Raw genomic sequence first — 20,392 nt, forward strand, 5'->3', positions numbered from 1 at the left:
GTGCCCTTACCTGTTTACCATATATATCATAAATTAACTGATAACTACATTTCTTTGTAAAGCACACCAAGATTATATTTTTTCTAAAACTGCTTTCCTTTAAAGATATTACAGCAGCATATCATATAACAGTTCTTGTTACCTTTACAAAGATGTTTTTTTCTCTAAAATCAGAGACAAAGTTTGATGCTGTTTCCGAGCACCAGATTAACAGGATTAATATGCTCATTATCTTCTATGATTTGTTGTCATCAGCAAAGAGATATTCTTGAAGATGAGGAAGCAGAATTTCTCTTAATTCAAGTACAAAGTAACTACACTTCTCTATACCCTATCCAACTACAACCATGAACATCCCTTTCTCCACCACAATATTGACTATCCCATCTCCCATCCTCACTCACACCACTATCAGTGATTACACCAATATCCTAGCACTTACTCAGAATGGAAGTGCCAATCAGTATCATATTAGCTGGTTATGTGCTGGAGTAAAGCCCTTTAGGAACTGGAGTGAATGTCACAGCTTTATTCCGATTGGAATGAGAAGAGTTTATCCTTTATCCCCTAAAGAGCCATAACCTGCAGGGCCAAAAACTGTGATCAAGGTACTCCAAACAACCAAAAGATCAGTGTTTGTTTAGGCAAGGATGTACTTAGCTTCATGTCCTCCTCAATTCTAAATTTTAATGACCCCATATCTGGGCTAGATAGGAAAGTCATTCCAAAATGTCTATCTATAAACATTCATAGAAGGGACGTGAACTTCACAAACTGAGCTGGTATTTAATTGCCCATCTCTGATTGCTCTTGACAAGGTTGTGCTGAGATGCCTTCTTGAACTGCTGCGTTCTCCAGGTAGCCATGAAACCAAAGCGAAAAGAAAGACAGCAAGACCCTCAACCCAAATCCCACCCTTCCGTAAAAAAAACGAACAAAAAATGGATCAGGCACATCGAACCTCAAATCCCCCCTTCCACACAAAAAAAAACAGAATGTATCAGGCACATCATGTTGCAACAAACGAGGTGAACCCAAACGCAGGACACAGGCACGGAAATCAAGATAGGATGCAGACGTGGGCGTGAGCGTTGAACGGCAAACAGGAGGGAGTGCAGGAAAGCAGGAGGCAGGCAGAACTTATCTTGACACGGAGCGTAGAAAGGGAAGCAGCAGACAAAGCTTTTCTTAGCACGGAGAGACGGAATTACACAGGTAACCCTCGGTACAGAAGTAAACTTGGAATCCTTACCTTGGCACAGAGAGACAGAATTTCACAGGTAAACATCGAAACTGGAGTTGAACTTAAAAAACTTACCTTGACTCGGAGAGACTGAATTGCACAGGTAAATCTTGGTTCTGAAGCAAAACTTAGAACATACAATCCTAAGCAGCCAGGAAACATTAATTACCACACTGGTAAAATCAACGATCTGGCAACTAGTGGTTGCAAAGTCAGGGTTCTTATACTGCAGGTCTTGATGAAAACCAGGTGTGCCGCCATCAAAGGAAATTAGGAGAAAATGGGGAATTAACGGTCACCTGGTCCCTCAACACCAGCTCCATAGCAAAGAAAGCCCAGCAGCGTCTCTACTTCCTGCGAAGGCTGAGGAAAGTCCATCTCCCATCCCCCATCCTCATCACATTCTACAGGGGTTGTATTGAGAGCATCCTAAGCAGCTGCATCACTGCCTGGTTCGGAAATTGCACCATCTCAGATCGCAAGACCCTGCAACGGATAGTGAGGTCAGCTGAGAAGATCATCAGGGTCTCTCTTCCTGCCATTACAGACATTTACACTACACGCCACACCCGCAAAGCAAACAGCATTGTGAAGGACCCCACGCACCCCTCATGCAAACTCTTCTCCCTCCTACCATCTGGGAAAAGGCACTGAAGCATTCGGGCTCTCATGACCAGACTATGTAACAGTTTCTTCCCCAAGCCATCAGACTCCTCAATACCCAGAGTCTGGACTGACACCAACTTACTGCCCTCTACTGTGCCTATTGTCTTGTTTATTATTTATTGTAATGCCTGCACTGTTTTGTGCACTTTATGCAGTCCTGGGTAGGTCTGTAGTCTAGTCAGTTTTTTCTATGTTGTTTTTACGTAGTTCAGTGTAGTTTTATGTATTGTTTTATGTAGCACCATGATCCTGAAAAAAGTTGTCTCATTTTTACTGTGTACTGTACAAGCGGTTATGGTCAAAATGACAATAAAAAGTGACTTGACTTGACTTGAAAACTTATCTTGTCTCGGAGAGACTGAGTTGCACAGATAAATCTTGGTACTGAAGCAAAACTTAAAACACAAAATCCTAAGCGGCTGGGAAACATTAATTACCACACTGGCAAAACCAACGATCTGGCAACTAGTGGGTTGAAAGCCAGGGTTTTTATACTGCAGGTCTTGATGAAAACCAGGTGTGCTGCCATCGAAGGAAATTAGGAGAAAATGGGGAATTAATGGTCAGAACAGTGGCACAAACAAAGGGAATTAGGAGACAATGGGGAATTAACGGTTGGGACCATAGCACATCAAACCTCAAATCCCTCCTCCCACACAAAAAAAACAAAACAGATCAGGCACATTGACCATAAATCCCTCTTCTTGCACAAAAAACTGAAAAGATTGGATGAAATAACCACAGAATATATAAAGTATAAGACTAAAAAAATGAACCTATAGTCTAAAGTCCACATCCAAAGCGAAGCAAAACCTGGGAACATTCTTCAGGCCCAGTGGCAGACCTTTCCCTCACCAGTACAGAGTGATCAGAAGACAGGCAGCCGGTTCTCACCCATCCACACTCACTTCAATGCTCCAATCTCCCTTGTCACTTTATTCAGCGAACAATGGGAGATTTGATGAGTGAAATGGAGCCACACATCGGCTTGTGGCCTGTCCTGTCGTCTGCCCTCCACAAAGTCCCTGCACGCTACCCCTGCCTCTCAGAATCCTCTTGGAGTCTGCAGAGTGCCAGAACACCCAAACAATCTCCAAACTTCCACACTTGCCTCGATGTTTCAATCTCCCTCATTGCATTAATCGGCGAACAATGGAAGCTATACTTGGCAAAATGGGATCAAACATCAACTCACTGCAGACTTCTCACCACGAGGTTCACTCACACTGCCTCTGCCTCCCTGAGTCCTCTCGGAGATGGCAGAGTACTCAAACACCCAAACAATCTCCAAACAGCAAAACACAGGCTGCAACAGTTCCAGAATCATGTCCAAGACGAGAACCAAACGTAAAAGGTATAAAAGAAGTGAAAAAGACCAATTAACCTATTAATCCATATGACTCTGGAATGTGGGAGGAAACCGGAGCACGTGGAAGAAATCACTCAGGAAGAGAACGTAGAATCTCCTTAGAGACAGTGGCAGGCATTGAACCCACATTGCTGGGGCTGTAATGATGCTGCATTAACCACTCTGTTACAGAGTTGCCCCTTTGTGTATTTATTTACTCTATTTGTCTTTTTATTTGTTTGCACAGTTTGTCTTCTTTTGCACGTTGTTGTTTATGTATCATTTTTCATAAATTCTACTTACAGTACTTGCTTATTTTCCTGCAAGAAAATGAATCTCAAGGTAGTATATGATGGCATCTATGAACTTTGTTAATAAATGTGCTTTGACTTTGACTCTGGGCAGACCCACATTGATATTAGGGAGAGTTCCATGATTTTGACTCAGCAACCACGAAGGAACAGGGATATGATGTCTAAGTCAGGATGTTACGTAGCCTAGAAGGCAAATTCTGGATATTGTTACATGTGTCCACACTTCTATGCCACATTTGCAGTTTTAATTACAATTATGCTGCTTCAGATACTCGGCGTTAATGGAGGAGCAGTACTGTGATTGGTCCCACCATCACCAAGTGCGGATATCCAATCAGTGGTCACTTCGTTAGGTACACCTGTACATCCGCCCATTAATGCAAATATCAATCAGATGGCAGCAACTCATTGCTTAAAATCTGAACAAGGTCAAGAGGTCCAGTTGTTGTTCAGACCAACATTGGAATGGGGAAGAAATGTGATCTGAGCAACTTTGATTGATTGTTGGTGCCAGACAGGGTGGTTTGAGTATCTCAGAAACTGCCGACCTCCTGGGATTTTCACGCGTCCAGTGAGCGGGCAGCTCTGTGGGCGAAAATGCCTTTCTAATGAGAGAGGTCACAGAAGAACGGCCGAACTGGTTCAAGCTGACAGGAAGGCGACAGTGACAGAAATAGCCACCTGTTACAACAGTGGTGTGCAGAAGAGTGGCTCTAAACACACAACATGATTGAACCCACATTGCTGGGGCTGGAATGATGCTGCATTCACCACTCTGCTACAGAGTTGCTCCTTTGTGTATTTATTTACTCTCTTTGTCTTTTTATGTTTGTTTGCACAGTTTGTCTTCTTTGCAGTAGCAGAAGATCACATACATACAGAGTGTATGGGCATCTCGGTATACGATGGCATCCCAAATCTGACAAAAGGTCTAATGGTGAACTTGTATTCATCCTGTCTTCCAGTCTTGGATGAGAGGGAACAATGCTGATCGCAATCAGCTACACTGGTTGGCTCCAGCCAGGCTGGAACTTTCAGCTGTTCTGCCCAGAAGAAGGATGCATCGGCACACGCAAGCAAGCACATAGCATTCCCTTAGCAGCCAGGAATAGAAATGTTTATACAGCTCCGATGAGGAGAATCCCTGCCCGCTGAATATTTGAGGTAAAGCAGATTTTCAAAACGGTCCACGGCAGCCAAGAGAGAGAGAGAGAGAGAGAGAAAACCGCTAATACTGACACACCATGGATTTAGTATGCCAGGTTAAATTGAAACATTGTGAGAATGCCACCTCTGGGGAATCTCAGCGGAGAGTCGGCTCAGGCACCAGATTTACGACGCTAGCGAGAGTTGGGCGGAGTGAACACCGCTTCATTCTTATTACGCTCTGCAGGGGTTAACGAGTCCCATCGTCCTCCCTGAACCATCTTTCCGGATATCTCTACTTGAAATGTTTGCAATGGCATATTCAATCAAATGGACTCCAATGTAAGGAAGGGGAGATCTCTGGTCAGAAAAAGCGGATGTTGCCTATTTTTGGGAAGTGGGGATACTTCCCAATAACAAGCAATTTGCTGGAGGAACTCAACGGGCAGGCAGTTTCTGGGTGGGAAATAGTCAGGAGACGTTTCGGATCGAGACCCTGCGTCTCCCTCCACGGCTGCTGCCTGATCCACTGACCCCGAGTCTCCAATTTGTTGTTTTAAATGTCAGCATCTGCAATCCGTGCGTGGTCACAGGGCCCCAGGAGCTGCCCGGATTCCGACCGACGGTCCTCTTCAAAAAGCTCTTCGCATTGTTGCCTCTGCTTCTCACTTCTCGCCATCGCTCACAGCCGGAGACTAATACTTGGCTTCTCCCTCGACGCTGGCAGGTTGAAAAAAAAACATTCATCAGGATTCCTCTGTGATGAATTAATGGATCACCGGCCTCAGCATTCGGGAGAAATCGTCTCCATTGAGGAGTTCGCGCTTCAGTTGGGTGTTGGCAACTGAACCCCACCCACTTAATTTCACGGCCGGTGCAAAACCGATGTCTCCAAATACCCTCTCCACCACAAACCGCCTTGTATTACTCTGATGCCCAGATCAATGTGGATATCTCTGTGATCCCGCAGGGACACGACAATATCAGCAAAGCACCGGATAAACGGCAACTACTCCTGACATACACCCGGCCAAAGTCTACAGGGACACACTTATACATCGGGGAAATGGGACGATTTACCAAATGATCTTCCCTCTTAGGCAGTCCCTCGGCTCCAAGATGGCTTACTTCCACATTAGCGCGGCTTGGAAATAATATAGTAATGTAAATGAGGACTCGGTGACAGCAATTCTGCAGTGTTAAAACATTGATGTTTAGCGCTTCAGGCAATCTGGAAATATATTTTTTTAAAATGCCATGGTGTCGTAGTCTAGTGCCAAAGAGAGACTGGCCGATATCAGCCACTCACTTCCCAACAGCAGGTAGTAAATCTCATCACAAAGCTTGCCTAAGTTACAGCATTTCAAACCGGGCAGATATCCAAGGAGACACTAGGACCTGAAGTTCATAGAACATAAGAGGACAGTACAGGGGCAGGGCATTCGGCCCACAAAGGTGTACCAAACTAGCTAAACAGCAAATCAAAAATACCCCAAACACTAATCCCTCCTACTTGCATCATGCCTATACCCCTTAATCCTTCTGGCATCCATGTGTCTTTCCAAGCATCTTTTTAAAACCGGTATTGCATTTGCCTCTAACACCATGCCAGACAGCGCATTGCAGGCATCCGTGACTCTGAGTAAAAAAGCTTACCCCTCACATCCCCCCTTGGACCTACCCCTCTCATCTCCAATGCAAGCCCTCTGACGTTAGAGGGAGAATAGAGCAAAAAACAAGATGTTGAAGGAAACAAAGTGTGGGACAGCCTGTGGGGTGGTCTCTGTTCAATTCTAGGCCCTTCATTTGGACTGGAAGATAGAGGGGAGATTACCGGGATAGAGAGGGGAGAGGAAGGGGTGGAGCGAGAACTGGCAAGCAAGTGATAGGTAGATTCAGGTGGTGACAAGTGATGGGCAGAGGGAAGAGTGGAAATAGGGGACGGAGTCTGGGAGTTGATTGGTGGAGACAACAAGAGCTGCAGATGATGGAATCTGATATGAAGGGAAGGTGGAGCGTGGAATCCAATAAGGAGATGAGTGAGCTTTTGGGAGCAGTGGGGGTGGGAGGAGACCCAGAGGAGTGTGGGGCTGATGAGCAGATGGAGTGGTCGGTGGAAGCAGGGTCATGGGGGACTGGGGTGAATGAAGGAACTGAGGAGGTTTGACTGAAATCACCATCCTCCCTTATGCTGACTTGTTGCTTGCTAACAATCATTTTTAACAGAAATGATTGTTCTACCAAAAATGTGCTAACACTATTGAATGGATGAACAAAATTACACTAAGAATGGGAGAGGAGTAAAGAATTGAAGTTTCAGGCCAAGATCCTTCATCAGGACTGGAAAGGAAGGGGGAAGAAACCACAATAAAAAAGGAGGTGAGAGGGGAAGGAGTAGGAGCTGGCATGAGATAGCTTCTCACTTCATTCGCTCCCCCACCTGGCTCCACCTATCACCTGCAGGCTTGTGTTCCTTCCCCACCCCGCCAGATACTGACATTGCCAACTCTTTGTTCCTCTCCATAGATGCTGCCTGACCTGCTGAGTTCCTCCAACACTTCTGAGTTTTGATTCGGATTTCCAGAATCTGACTAATAATGTACGGAGTTCTGCACTGTGTGTATTGTTTTATGTGTAGCTTTATTATGAATAAGGTTTAATTTTTTGAAATAATAAAAACACAGATTCAATGTCAGCCTGGTGGAAACACGAAGATGGATACCACACAACAGCTGAAACGAGCAGAAAAAGGAGCAAGCAAGTGTGGTGTATTTAATATTAAAAGCAAGCCAGGTTACTGTGAAGTGAATGGCTAATTACCTTGCTTAAAGGCAAATGAAAATTGTTTTGGACCCAACTCCGCATTCTTTACAAATCAGCAGGAATCTCTTTTATTCACCTTGCAGGCTTCCTTTGTTTCCTTGCTCTAGATTCATAAAACAATGCACAGCAAATCTGGACTTAATATCAAACTTACTTATTGTGAACAAAAAAACGAATGGTAACAGGTGCCCCCTAAACAGGTAGTTCCTCAGTCAAATTACACGCCTGGGAACTGCCACAAAGCGGGATGAATGTAATTGTTTCCTCCCTCTCACACGCATATCTATAAAAATCCGTTATAAAAGCTGAGGAAAGAGAAAGACTGGTGTTTTGAAGCAGCGCGGGAGAACTCTCCCAACCAGAATGAGAGAGCTCTCTTTACAAACAGTAGCACTTGCAGTATCCACTTTCACATGCGACATGCACGGCCTTGTCAGTGAAGACAAAACTGCAGTCAGATCCTTGCGCTCCTAGTAAGTCTACCACTCCCAGAAAGATGGGCAGTTATCACACTCGGACCAAGAAATAGAGAAAGGCCATTTCTTTTTGATAGGCTGAGGTGGGGGGGGGGGGGGGGCGGTTAGAATAGGAGGATCTCGTGGACATTTTGTGGATTAAAATACTCCAGAAGTGACTTCTTTTTTTGTTTTTTAAAGCAAGGGTTTCGGATTTCCACCTTGTCACTCACTGCACGCAGAGCCGGCAGAACAGATGAAGTTGAATTATATTACTCTCCTTTTATGGCTTCGGGCCCTTACTGCTCTGGTTGTCGTGTCCACCCTCTTCAAGATAAATCGGTGAAGATAGTGTCTATTGAAAGCGATGTTCTGACGATTGAGTGGTTTGGAACTTGACCAATGGATCAAGCGGCACTTAATTATTCTCTGAGGGATACCCATCTGAATGAACTCATTGCTTTTATACTTTTTTAAATGTCTCCTCTAAATACAAAATGCCTGGAGATTTCCTTACAATCCTTAACTCTGAAGTTGAGGCTGGGTGAGGGTACCAGCCAAGACCAAGTCAACGGTAGCTTATAATGACCTTAGGGAGTAATTATGAAGCTAAGGCCAACCGAAAGCATTTCTACTGCCTGGTGCAACTGGGGAACGCTGGCCCTATTTACTTCAGGAGTGAAAGCGAAGAGATATCCACTACACCAATTCAGTCCTCGTAAGCCCAACAGCAAGCTTCGTCCTCCCTACCCCCTTCCTTTGTCGAGAGAGCTACCTTCATGAAAATTATTCCCAATTCAGCACACTATTCTCTTTATACTCTTAGCAAACAGAATATAACCTCCAACCCGAGATTCTTTATTGAAGGCAGACAAGACTCAACAGCCCTGGCTGATGGAACAATGTATCAAGTAACATACAGAAATATAGTTCAGAAAGATGTACTTGAAAACACCAAGTACCTTAAAACATCATCTCAATATAATAATCAGCATGTTAAATTATGCTACCAAACAACTATTTACATACAATAATTGGAAACTGGTGTGGCTGAAATCATGAGGGTTGGTGACCCCAAACAACTCCCCCCCCCCGGGGTCGGAGGTCCATGTAACTCTGGAAGTTGAGACCCAAAGGTCAAACCTCTGATTAGAGACTCCTGGGGTAGATACCCAGAAACTGCCTTGCCCAGAAGTCAGAGGCCTGACATCTGTGAGTATGGGGCAGGGACTAATAGATAACTGCAAATCTGAGAGTCAAGGACAGGAGTCCTGGAGGGGTGCGTGTGTGAGAGTGAGAGAGAGAGGGTGGAAGAATGGAAAAGAGACCTGATTTGCTGCTGCTGTTCTGTGTTGTTGTTGCTGCTGTTGTGCTCTTCAGTTGAGTTGCCACCGGGATATGCAGTGACACCTGTGGAATGTCCCCAGCACGTCCTTGCTTGACCCATCCCACTGTACGTCTCAATGTACATGTGATAAATCTGAATACATTGGGCTTATTATTGTCACATCTACTGAGATAAGTGAAAAACTTCATACTAAATTACAAATAATCATTTACAAAACCCATGCATGAACTCAGTAATTATATTTAGTTAGGACTAGTCAGGAATAGTTAAATTTCGTATTCCTCTCATCTATGCCACTACAATATAATTTCTGATATGTTCTCCTAGTACTGATAAATAAATGGCTCCTTACTAATGAGACCCACATTTTGCATAGCAACAATACTTTGAGAAATGCCTATTATGTTTATACAGAATTAAACTGAGATAGGATTACAATTGAGATGTCAATTGTAATCCCTAAAACCCAATACCCCCATTAGGTACAGTCTTATTAAAATTTTTCAAGCATCACCAACCCGTGATTGGAGATGGCAATTTCTGATTTAATATTTTCAGTTCTTTTTACCTTCACACAGACTCTGTTTCATGTTACCAATCTAATAGACATTATTCCAAGAGTTCTGCATGGGGACCTGACTTTTTCTCTCCGGCACTTTTGATGTGGGACGAAGCCTCTGACTTCCCTGCTCTAGGTTGTTTCCAACACACTCAATCCATGTTCATCAGTCGCCTCGTTTGGCATCAAATAGTTCATCCAAACCAGAGGTACCATCAAGCTTTTGCCCCCCAGACTGCTTCAATCACCTCCACATGGCCGCACAGTTCTCCCCAAGGCATCTAGTTCAAGATGAGTCTGTTTCAGGCCATTTGGAAGTTGTTTATGAAGGTCTTTTTCACAAGCTATCTCAAGTTCTTCCACCACAAAAGGACCATCCGATTTGATTGAAATGACCTTTCTACAACACCTCGTTGAGCATCCCACCTTGTACTTTCTCAGTGGATCTAGCAATGTTCTGTCACTATGCCAACTGTGTCATGAATTGGCCATCAAATTGCATCTAATCATGTGAGTGCCCACTTCTCACTAGCCTCTACTGATGACTGCAAATACTTCCATCATTCAGAAAATGTAAGATCCCTATCACCACAATAGCTTAGACTCAGATTATCATTAAGATCTGTTTGTCACTACAGGATTTCTCACCCTGAATTATATTGCCAGTTCTGTTAGTGTTACAGTCCACAACTCCTTCCCAAAACCCCCACACCACTCTGGCCTTTACAGACCATTCCCCCCATGGAGATAGAGGTATCTCCTTTATTTGCTGCCCTGTGAACAAATGTGCAGCTCTTGCTGGTGGCATGCAGTCAACACTTACAGGTGTTGAGAAGAAGTCATACAACACTTTTAATTCTGAAGAAGCTATGCCCATAGAATAGAGTCTTGCAGCAGAGTAATTGGGCCTGTTGACTCTGTACACCCACACCAACTGTTGTGCCAATCCATACCAATTCCAACAACACATATTAGATCCATACTTTTCCATGCCTTGGCAATTCAAATACTTGTGTAGTTGCTTCTGAAATGCCAAGGGAGTACTTGCCAGACTAATGTATTTCTCAAGCAATGCATACCAGATTCCAACATACAGTGTAAGAATGTTTTTTTTCATTGATGCTTCCAACGCATTCCAGAACTTCATATTTGGGAGATTCACTTTTCTGCATACTTTTGCAGAGTTTCACCGCAGCCTTTTGGCTCTGAAAGTGGATCTTCTGGGTGTATCTTATGCAAGCACCTGTTGGGCATATTGACCTATCTTCCAAATGTTCCCATCTGAAAACTTCATGAACATTCATTTCTTGCTCAAGCCAAAAACCCATCCAGAGATGGGCTTTCAGTATTCATCTGTATCCTTCCTACCTCATCTGCCATCACTGCAATACTTTCTTCATTTTATCATGTTGTCTTCCTCCCACATACTTTCGGCTTCAGAACAATCCTCTTTTGCCGTGACTGTGTTGTTGGAACTGCAGTTACTAGTCTGGTGTGTTTATACCCATGAGCTCTGAGCTTCATGCCTCCTCTGGAGTCATCTGACAAATGGAGCCAATGCATCTACAGCCTGAGCCTCCATCTTGTCAGCATCCAATGATATAACTTGCAAAGGGAACAATCCATCAAATCAAGTAACCTGATTCAATGAATCAACCTTGTATTTAGGGGCATAGGTCTGTCCCATAACAACATAACAACAACCTGGTCCCTCAACACCAGCTCCATAGCAAAGAAAGCCCATCAGCGTCTCTACTTTCTGTGAAGGCTGAGAAAAGTCCATCTCCCACCCTCCCATCCTCATCACATTCTACAGGGGTTGTATTGAGACCATCCTGAGCAGCTGCATCACTGCCTGGTTCTGAAATTGCACCATCTCGGATCGCAAGACCCTGCAGAGGATAGTGAGGTCAGCTGAGAAGATCATCGGGGTCTCTCTTCCCGCCATCACGGACATTTACACTACACGCTGCATCCGCAAAGGAAACAGCATTATGAAGGACCCCATGCACCCCTTATACAATCTCTTCTCCCTCCTGCCATCTGGGAAAAGGCTCCGAAGCATTCGGGCTCTCACGACCAGATTATGTAACAGTTTCTTCCCCCAAGCTATCAGACTCCTCAATACCCAGAGCCTGGACTGACACCTTGCCCTATTGTCCTGTTTATTATTTATTGTAATGCCTGCACTGTTTTTGTGCACTTCATGCAGTCCTGTGTAGGTCTGTAGTCTAGTGTAGCTTTCTCTGTGTTGTTTTTTTTTGTGTAGTTCAGTCTAGTTTTTGTACTGTGTCAGGTAACACCATGGTCCTGAAAAACGCTGTCTCATTTTTACTATGTACTGTACCAGCAGTTATAGTCGAAATGACAATAAAAGTGACTTGACTTGACTTGACTTGAGATAACTGGACCCAACTGTTTCCACTTGCATTCCAAAATAGCCTACTGCCTTCATAAGGTGGAGAGCATCTCCTGCAGAGGTGTTTGATAGCAGTATGTTCAGTCACAATGAAAAGTATTTGAGATATTTTGAGAACACATGGTGTCTTATAGAAGACTGGCTTGCTGCACTACCAGTGAATATGCTGTTCATGATGTTCTCAAATGATAAGTGGTCTCATAGTGTATTCCTTTGCAAGAGAAGCGTAAATTCCATGAAACACGCTTGATGCTATTTCTTCATCCTCCTGATGCTATTACAGCTCGGCTGGTTCTGGAGTTTGGGGTTCAATTCTGGCACTGTCTGTAAGGAGACTCTACATTCTCCCCTTGAACCACATGGGTTTCCTCTGAGCGCTCCAGTTTCCTCCCACAATCTATAGACTTACTGGTCAGAAGGTTAATTGGTCATTGTAGATTGTCCTGTGGTTAGGCTAGTGTTAAACAGGTGGGTTGCTGAGCAGCTTGTTGGGACAGAAGAGCCTGTATCTCTAAACAAAATAAGTTCCATGGCATGGACATTCTCTTCAACAATGCAACATCTTTTTGTCCTTTTGCATCTGATGCTAACGGGAACTAACACCAACCTTTGACACCCTTACTAATTTCAAACACTATCAACCTCTGCTCTAAATACACCCGATGACTTGGCCTCCATAGCTGCCTATAGCAATGTGTTCCACAGATTCAGCAACCTCTGGCTAAAGAAATTCCTCCTCATCTCGGTTCTAAAGGGACGTACGTCTATTCTGAGGCTGCACCATCTGGCCTAGACTCCCCCACTTTATTCCACTCCATAGATACTGCCGGATCTGCTGAGTTCCTCCGGCACTTTGTGTGTTCCCACAAAAACGGCTGGAAGTTGAACCTTTCAGCCAGTGGATGTCATGATTGCGCGTGAGTTTGATCAAAGTGAGGGAGACCTGTGCAGCTCGTCAACCTCACTCTCTTTTCCCACGGATGCTGCCTGACCTGCTGAGTTCTTCCAGCGTCGTGTACGTATTCTCACTCTCTCATCCTAGTCTATCTGGATGCAGTGGCAAGATGAGAGTCAAGTCCAGGGTGATCTACATGTCCTGCCGTGCTCTTTGTGCTCCACAACATGTGCGGGGAAACACCTTCCTACACGTTGAACCGGCTGGTGCTTTCCTCCACGCGGGGGTAGACAAGCCCAAAGTCACCGAGGGTTTAAAAAAAACCCCGATGGCTCCTCTCACCTGGTTTGGCTGACCTGTCAAAGCCGTTGCCCGGGGTATGACCACTGTCGCATGCATACAGCTTACTTGGAGCCACAGGTGAGGGCTGAGTGCCTGGTGAGGAACAAAGGTGGAGGACCTACCTCAGGAGGTACAACAGGTCTTCACACCAGAGGTGCTACCCCTCCCTGACACCCCATACACCCCTAAGCCAATACCTTTATTCTGACAGCATATTCACCGTTATTCCTTCTGATATATGGTTACCCGTACTAAATGTGTAACTTGCAAAGATCACTGGCGGCGTTGGAAAAAAATCTCCCATCAAAATGCTCACAGTAACTCTGGTGCCAATAAATCTACTAACATTTTTTAACATTTCCGGTTCAACTACCCGTGGTAACACTGCCTTCCTCTTTACATGTGTGGATACATGGCTGTGTCCTTTGCTCCCTCCTTGGACTCCATTACCCTCAGGAACATCTACGCCCATTCCATATGCAGAGCCAATGTCTGAACCTGTCTCATACTGTGAGCTCTCCAACAAACCCACCACATCCAACATCTGCTCATACATCTCTCTCTCCCTCCCTCCTGAACTCCACTCCTTCTCCCCTCACACTTGATTACTGCCATCCTACCTCTTCAGCAGCTACCTACCAAACTTGTGGCATTGTGATATTGAATGAGCCACACAGCAGCTGCATCTGTAGATGTGAAAACAGCGATATTTCATGAGAAGCTTGAGGAGATTTGGTTTGAGAACTAAAATATTCGAAAACTTCTACAAATGTATTGTGAAGAGCATTCTGGCTGGCTGCATCACCATCTCTTTTGGGGGTGGGGAGCTATTGAAGAAGACCAAAGTAAATTGCAGAAGCTTGTGAGATTCGTCAGTTCCATCACGGATACTAACCTCCGTAGCATCCAAGACATCTTCAAGGACTGGTGCCTTAGGAAGGCGGCATCCATCATTAAGGACCCTGTCATCTAGGGCGTCCCCTCTTCTCATTGCTACATCAGGAAGGAGGTACAGAAGCCTGAAGGCACACACTCAGTGATTCAGGAATGACTTCTTCCCCTCTGTGGCACGTGGCCAAGTGGTTAAGGCGTTGGACTAGCGATCTGAAGGTCGTGAGTTTGAGCCCCAGCCGAGGCAGTGTGTTGTGTCCTTGAGCAAGGCACTTAACCACACATTGCTCCAGTCCACCCAGCTGAAAATGGGTACAGGCAAAATGCTGGGGGTTAACCTCGCGATAGACTGGCGATATATTTCACCTGTGAGTCGGCTGGTGTGGTATACTGCATCCGGTGCTCCCGATGTGGCCTTTTATATATTGGTGAGACCCGACGCAGACTGGGAGACCGTTTCGCTGAACACCTACGCTCGGTCCGCCAGAGAAAGCAGGATCTCCCAGTGGCCACACATTTTAATTCCACGTCCCATTCCCATTCTGATATGTCTATCCATGGCCTCCTCTACTGTCAAGATGAAGCCACACTCAGGTTGGAGGAACAACACCTTATATACCCGCTGGGTAGCCTCCAACCTGATGGCATGAACATTGATTTCCCTAACTTCCATTAATGCCCCTCCTCCCCTTCTTACCCTATCCCTTATTTATTAATTAATTATTCCCCCCCATTTTTTCTCTGTTTTTTTTCTCTCTGCCCCTCTCACAATCACTCCTTGCCTGCTCTCCATCTCCCTCTGGTGCTCCCGTCCCCCTTCCTTTCTCCCTAGGCCTCCCGTCCCATGATCCTTTCCCTTCTCCAGCTGTGTATCACTTTTGCCAATCACCTTTCCAGCTCTTAGCTTCACCCCTCCCCCTCCTGTCTTCTCCTATCATTTTGCATTTCACCCTCCCCTCCCCCTCCCACTTTCAAATCTCTTACTATCTTTTCTTTCAGTTAGTCCTGACGAAGGGTCTCGGCCCGAAACGTCGACTGTACTTCTTCCTATAGATGCAGCCTGGCCTGCTGCGTTCCACCAGCATTTTGTGTGTGATATTAAACCTGACCCTGTTTCTGATTCTGATTCTGAAATAGCGTACTTTTCACAATGTTCTAACTATTGCTGTTTCCCTGTAACAGTTGCATCCGTCAGTGTTTCTTTGCATTGCTATGTGGTAAAGAGAGTAAACATTAACCAGAGCTCCCATAGACAGCAAACCACTTCAGTAAGCCCAGTGGCAAATACAACAAAAGTTGCATCTCGTGGTACTTAAAGGTGAAATGTTTTTTTTTAATTTATTTATTCACAGGATCTGATTGAGTTGGCATTGCCAGTATTTGTTTTTCATTTTCAATTGTCCCTCAATGTCTATCAGACAGTGGTCAGCAAAAGACTCCCTGTAGGAGTCACAGAGCACTACAACACAGAAACAAGCCCCTTGGCCCATGTAGTCCATACCAAACTGTTATTCTGTCTAGTCCCATCGACCTGCACCCGGACTTTAGCCCTTCATTCTCCTCTCATCATGTACTTATCCAAATTTATCTTAAATATTTAAATCAAACCTGTATCCACCACTTTTGCTGGACTTGTGGGAGAAACACATGAGAATGGTTTCCTGAACAGACTGTCCAAACCATTGGCAGAATGCATTACTGCCAGAACTCACCAGCAAGCACCAAGACCGGCCCTGCCCCTCGGCTCCTTGCTGCACCGTCACTGTATCACCCACAGCACACGCTGCCCCTCAAGGTGGCCGCAATGAGAATGAGATGATCATGGCTGTGGACTGCGCATTTGCAAAGAAAGTTGGAAGGGTCCTTGTTGAGATTCCAACAGCTGCATAACAGGGAACTCCCCAATCTGTGGGCTGTTCTTAGGGACACATACCAAGGCAAGCATTAATTTCTGCGAAAAGACCATTAACTCAGTGAAACAAACATTTTACTCTTCCCAAAATTTGTTTGCTTTCCAGTCCATAAGAGAACACTGCCTCCTGGCACTTTCCACGATACAGGATAATGAGCTACGAACCACAAGGCATAGGAGAAGAACTACAGCTGATTTACTTTCCCTCTCAATCCCATTTCCCTGCTTTCTCCCAGTAACCTTTGATGCCCTGACTAATCAAGAACCTCTCAAACTCCACATTAAGTGTACTCAATGACTTGGTCTCCATAGCTGTCTGTGAATGAATTCCACATATTAATCGCCATCTGGCTAAAGAAATTCCTCCTCACTTCTGTCCTAAAGAGACAACCTTCTATTCCAAGGCTGTTCCCTGAGGGACTCACTGAAGCTTGGTACAGACAGTGCGAAGTTTTTATGGGGAATGACTGCATTCTGAGGTGGACCTCAAGCAGCTGGATCCAATGAATTCATATGAGTACCAGTGGTGCCCTGTACACAGAATGTACTACAACTACAAATGTATGGAGCCAATAACATGATTATATGATGACCAGCTTACAGTACTGTTTGAGGACATCTTCAATCTCACACTGCTGTGGTGTAAGGTCCCCACCTGCTTCAAAAGGGCAGTAGTCATACTGGTACTCAAGAGGAGCAGGGTGGGCTGCCTCGATGTCTATTGACCAGTAACACTAACACCTAATGTAATGAAGTGCTTTGAGAGGTTGATAATGACGAGAATTAACTCTTCCCTGAGCAAGGACCTGACCGACTGCTAATTGCCTATTGTCACAATAGGTCTTCAGTTCAACAACCTCACTGGCTCTATGGTGGAGCACCCAGACAACAGCAAAACGTAAGTAAGTCTACAGTTTTTTGGTTACAGCTTGGCATTCAAGCCTATCATCCCGTCAGTATTAATCACCAAGCTTCAAATTCTGGGCCTCTGTAACTAGATCCGTGACCTTCTCATGGGGGACCTCAGTCCTAACATCTCCTCCTCACTGATATTCAACACAGGCACAGCTCAAGGATGCATGTTAGCCCACTGCTCTGCTTTCTGTATGGCTGCGCATAGCTCAATCATCATCTATAACAGGGGCTCCAACCTAGGGTCCACGGACCCCTCGGTTAATGGTAGGGGTCCATGGCATAAAAGAAGATTGGGAACCACATAAATTCATTGATGAGAGCACCATTGCAGGTAAAATATCAGACAGCAACAACGAGGTGTAGAGGAGTGAGAAAGATCGGCAGGTTGAGTGGTGTCTAGACAACCTCGCACTCAAAGTCAGCAAGACCAATGAATAGATTGTGGACTCAGGAAGGGAAGTCAGGAGAACATTCACCAGTCATTACTGAGTGGTCAACAGTGGAAAGGGTGAGAGTACTTAAGATCCAAGGGTTCAACATCTCAGAGGTTCTGTTCTGGACCCAGCACATTGAGCAACTATTTAGAGATACAGTACTTCTTGCACTGCCCAATTACACTCATATAACCAATTAATTTGGGATATGGGAAGAAACCGGAGCACCTGGAGGAAAACACTACCATGCACCCCCAAGAATATCCGTGCCACCAGTCACGAAGAAGGTATGACTGCGGCTCCACTTAATTAAGAGTTTGAGAAGATCTGGTATGTCATCAAGGAATGCTGCAAATTTCCATAGATGAACGATGGAGAGCTTTCTGAATGGTTGCAGCACGGCCTGATAAGCAGGCAGCAATGCACTGGGTCGAAAGAGGCTGCAGTGGATTGTTATTTCAGCCCCTCCATCATGGGCAGAACACTCCTCACCACTGAGGACACCTTCAAGAAGCAGTGCCTCAAGAAGACACCATCCATCACTAAGAGATCTCAATATCTGGGCCATGCCTTCTCCTCATTACCACCATCAAGGAGGAGATGCAGGAACGTAAAGACTCACACTCGACAATTCAGGAACTCCTTACACACATGTATGAAAGAAAAATGGAGGGGTTCTGGGTTATGTGGGAGGGGAGGGTCAGAATGATTGTTGAGTAAAGTTCAGAAGTTCATAGTTCAAGGTAAATTTATTACCAAAGCACATATATGTCATCATCTCCAAGCCTGAAATTCATTTTTGCAGGCATACTTAATAAATCCATAATAAAATAATAACCATAACAGAATCAGTGAAAGATCACATCAACTCGGGCGTTCAACCAGTGTGCAAAAGACAAAAGACTGGCCAAGTGCAAAAATTAAGAAATTATAAAAATAAATAAACAAGCAATAAATATTGAGAACATGAGATGAAGAGTCCTTGAAAGTGAGTCTATTAGTTGTGGGAACATTTCAATGAAGGGGCAAGTGAGTTTAGTGAATTAAAACCCTTTGGTTCACGAGCCAGATGGTTGAGGGGTAATAACTGTTCCTGAACCTGGTGGTGTGAGTCCTGAGGCTCCTGTACCTTCTTCCTGATGGTATCAGTGAGAAGAGAGCATAACCTGGGTAGTGGGGTTCCCTGCAACAGATGCTGCTTTCCTGCGACAATGCTTCGTCAATATGCTCAGTGGTGGGGAAGGCTTTACCAGTGATGGACTGGGCCATATCCACAACATTTTGTAGCAGTTTCCGTTCAAGGGCATTGGTATTTCCATACCAGGCTGTAATGCAGCCAGTCAATATACTCTGCACCACACAACCATAGAAGTTTCTCATAGTTTTGCACGCCATGCCTAATCTTCACAAACTCATAAGGAAGTAGAGGTGCTGTTGTGCTTTCTTCGTAATTGCACTTACGAGCTGGGCCCAGGACAGGTCCTCTGAAACGATAAAACTGAGGAATTTAAAGTTGCTGACCCTCTCCACCTCTGATCCTCCGATGAGGACTGGCTCATGGACCTCTGGTTTCCCCCCTCCTCAAGTCAATCATCAGTTCCTTGGTCTTGCTGACATTGAGTAAACAGTTGTGTAGGTTCAAAAGTCAACCAATACCATGGACTACAGAGCCCATTCTCCACTGTACTGTTCTACATACTCCCCCTCTGCCATCAGATTTCTGAATTGCCCATGAACCCATAAACATCACCTCAGTATTCTGTTATTCTGCACTATTTATTTATTTTATATTTTAAATTATTTTATGCCTTTACACTGTACTGCTGCTGCAAAACAATACATTTGATGAGGTAAAAAGACAGTTGTATTAAAGCTGGTTCTTAATCTGATATAGACAGGGTGCCACCGAAAGTGAAGAGAGGCAATGCTTTGTATTGCTTGTATATCTATTTTTATGAATAGAATATATTTTTGAAATTTATAAAATGCCCCTTAACTGAGGAAGCAGTTGGCTGGGTCTGCAGTCACATATTTCCTGAACTAGGATAGGATTTTATAACTAGCTGGCAATTTGTGGTTATCATTACAGAGGCTAGATTTTGTTTCATTCTGGATTTTACCGAGTTCAACTTCCACTGTTCTAATGGACACCCCAACACAGCTCTGGGTCAGTAGTGTAGAACTTTGAGTAATTTTTACACTATCATATTCCCCCGGAGTGGGGACCAAAACCAGCGACCTGCCTCACACTGTCCAACTCTGAGCAAGTCAAGGGGGACTGGTCTTCCCTGTCATACCTAGTAAACCACTCCAAATGATGATCATTTTCTTCCTCAACAGCAGCTTTTTTTTTGTCATTTGTTTTAATTTTCGGTCATTCAGATAAAACATAGCAACTTTAAGCTAGTGGAACGAGAGGCTATCCACCAAATAATTATTGTTTCAGATTTCCGTGGGTCTCCCCTAACCTCTGCTCCTATATGACGGGTGGCTTATACAGTCGATAGAACAATGGGCTATCAACAATTGGCCAGACCTTTTCCATGCAGAGGCTTAGAGCCTTCCTTGCACCTGAATTACTGCCGAATTGAAAGCACTTTGCACTGAGGCAAAACCCATAGTATAGGTAAATGAAGCAGACCTCTCATTTTAAAGACTACACCGAGTTTCTATTTACAAACA

This window comes from Hemitrygon akajei, chromosome 10 (genome assembly GCF_048418815.1).
Source record: "Hemitrygon akajei chromosome 10, sHemAka1.3, whole genome shotgun sequence".
NCBI lineage: Eukaryota > Metazoa > Chordata > Chondrichthyes > Myliobatiformes > Dasyatidae > Hemitrygon > Hemitrygon akajei.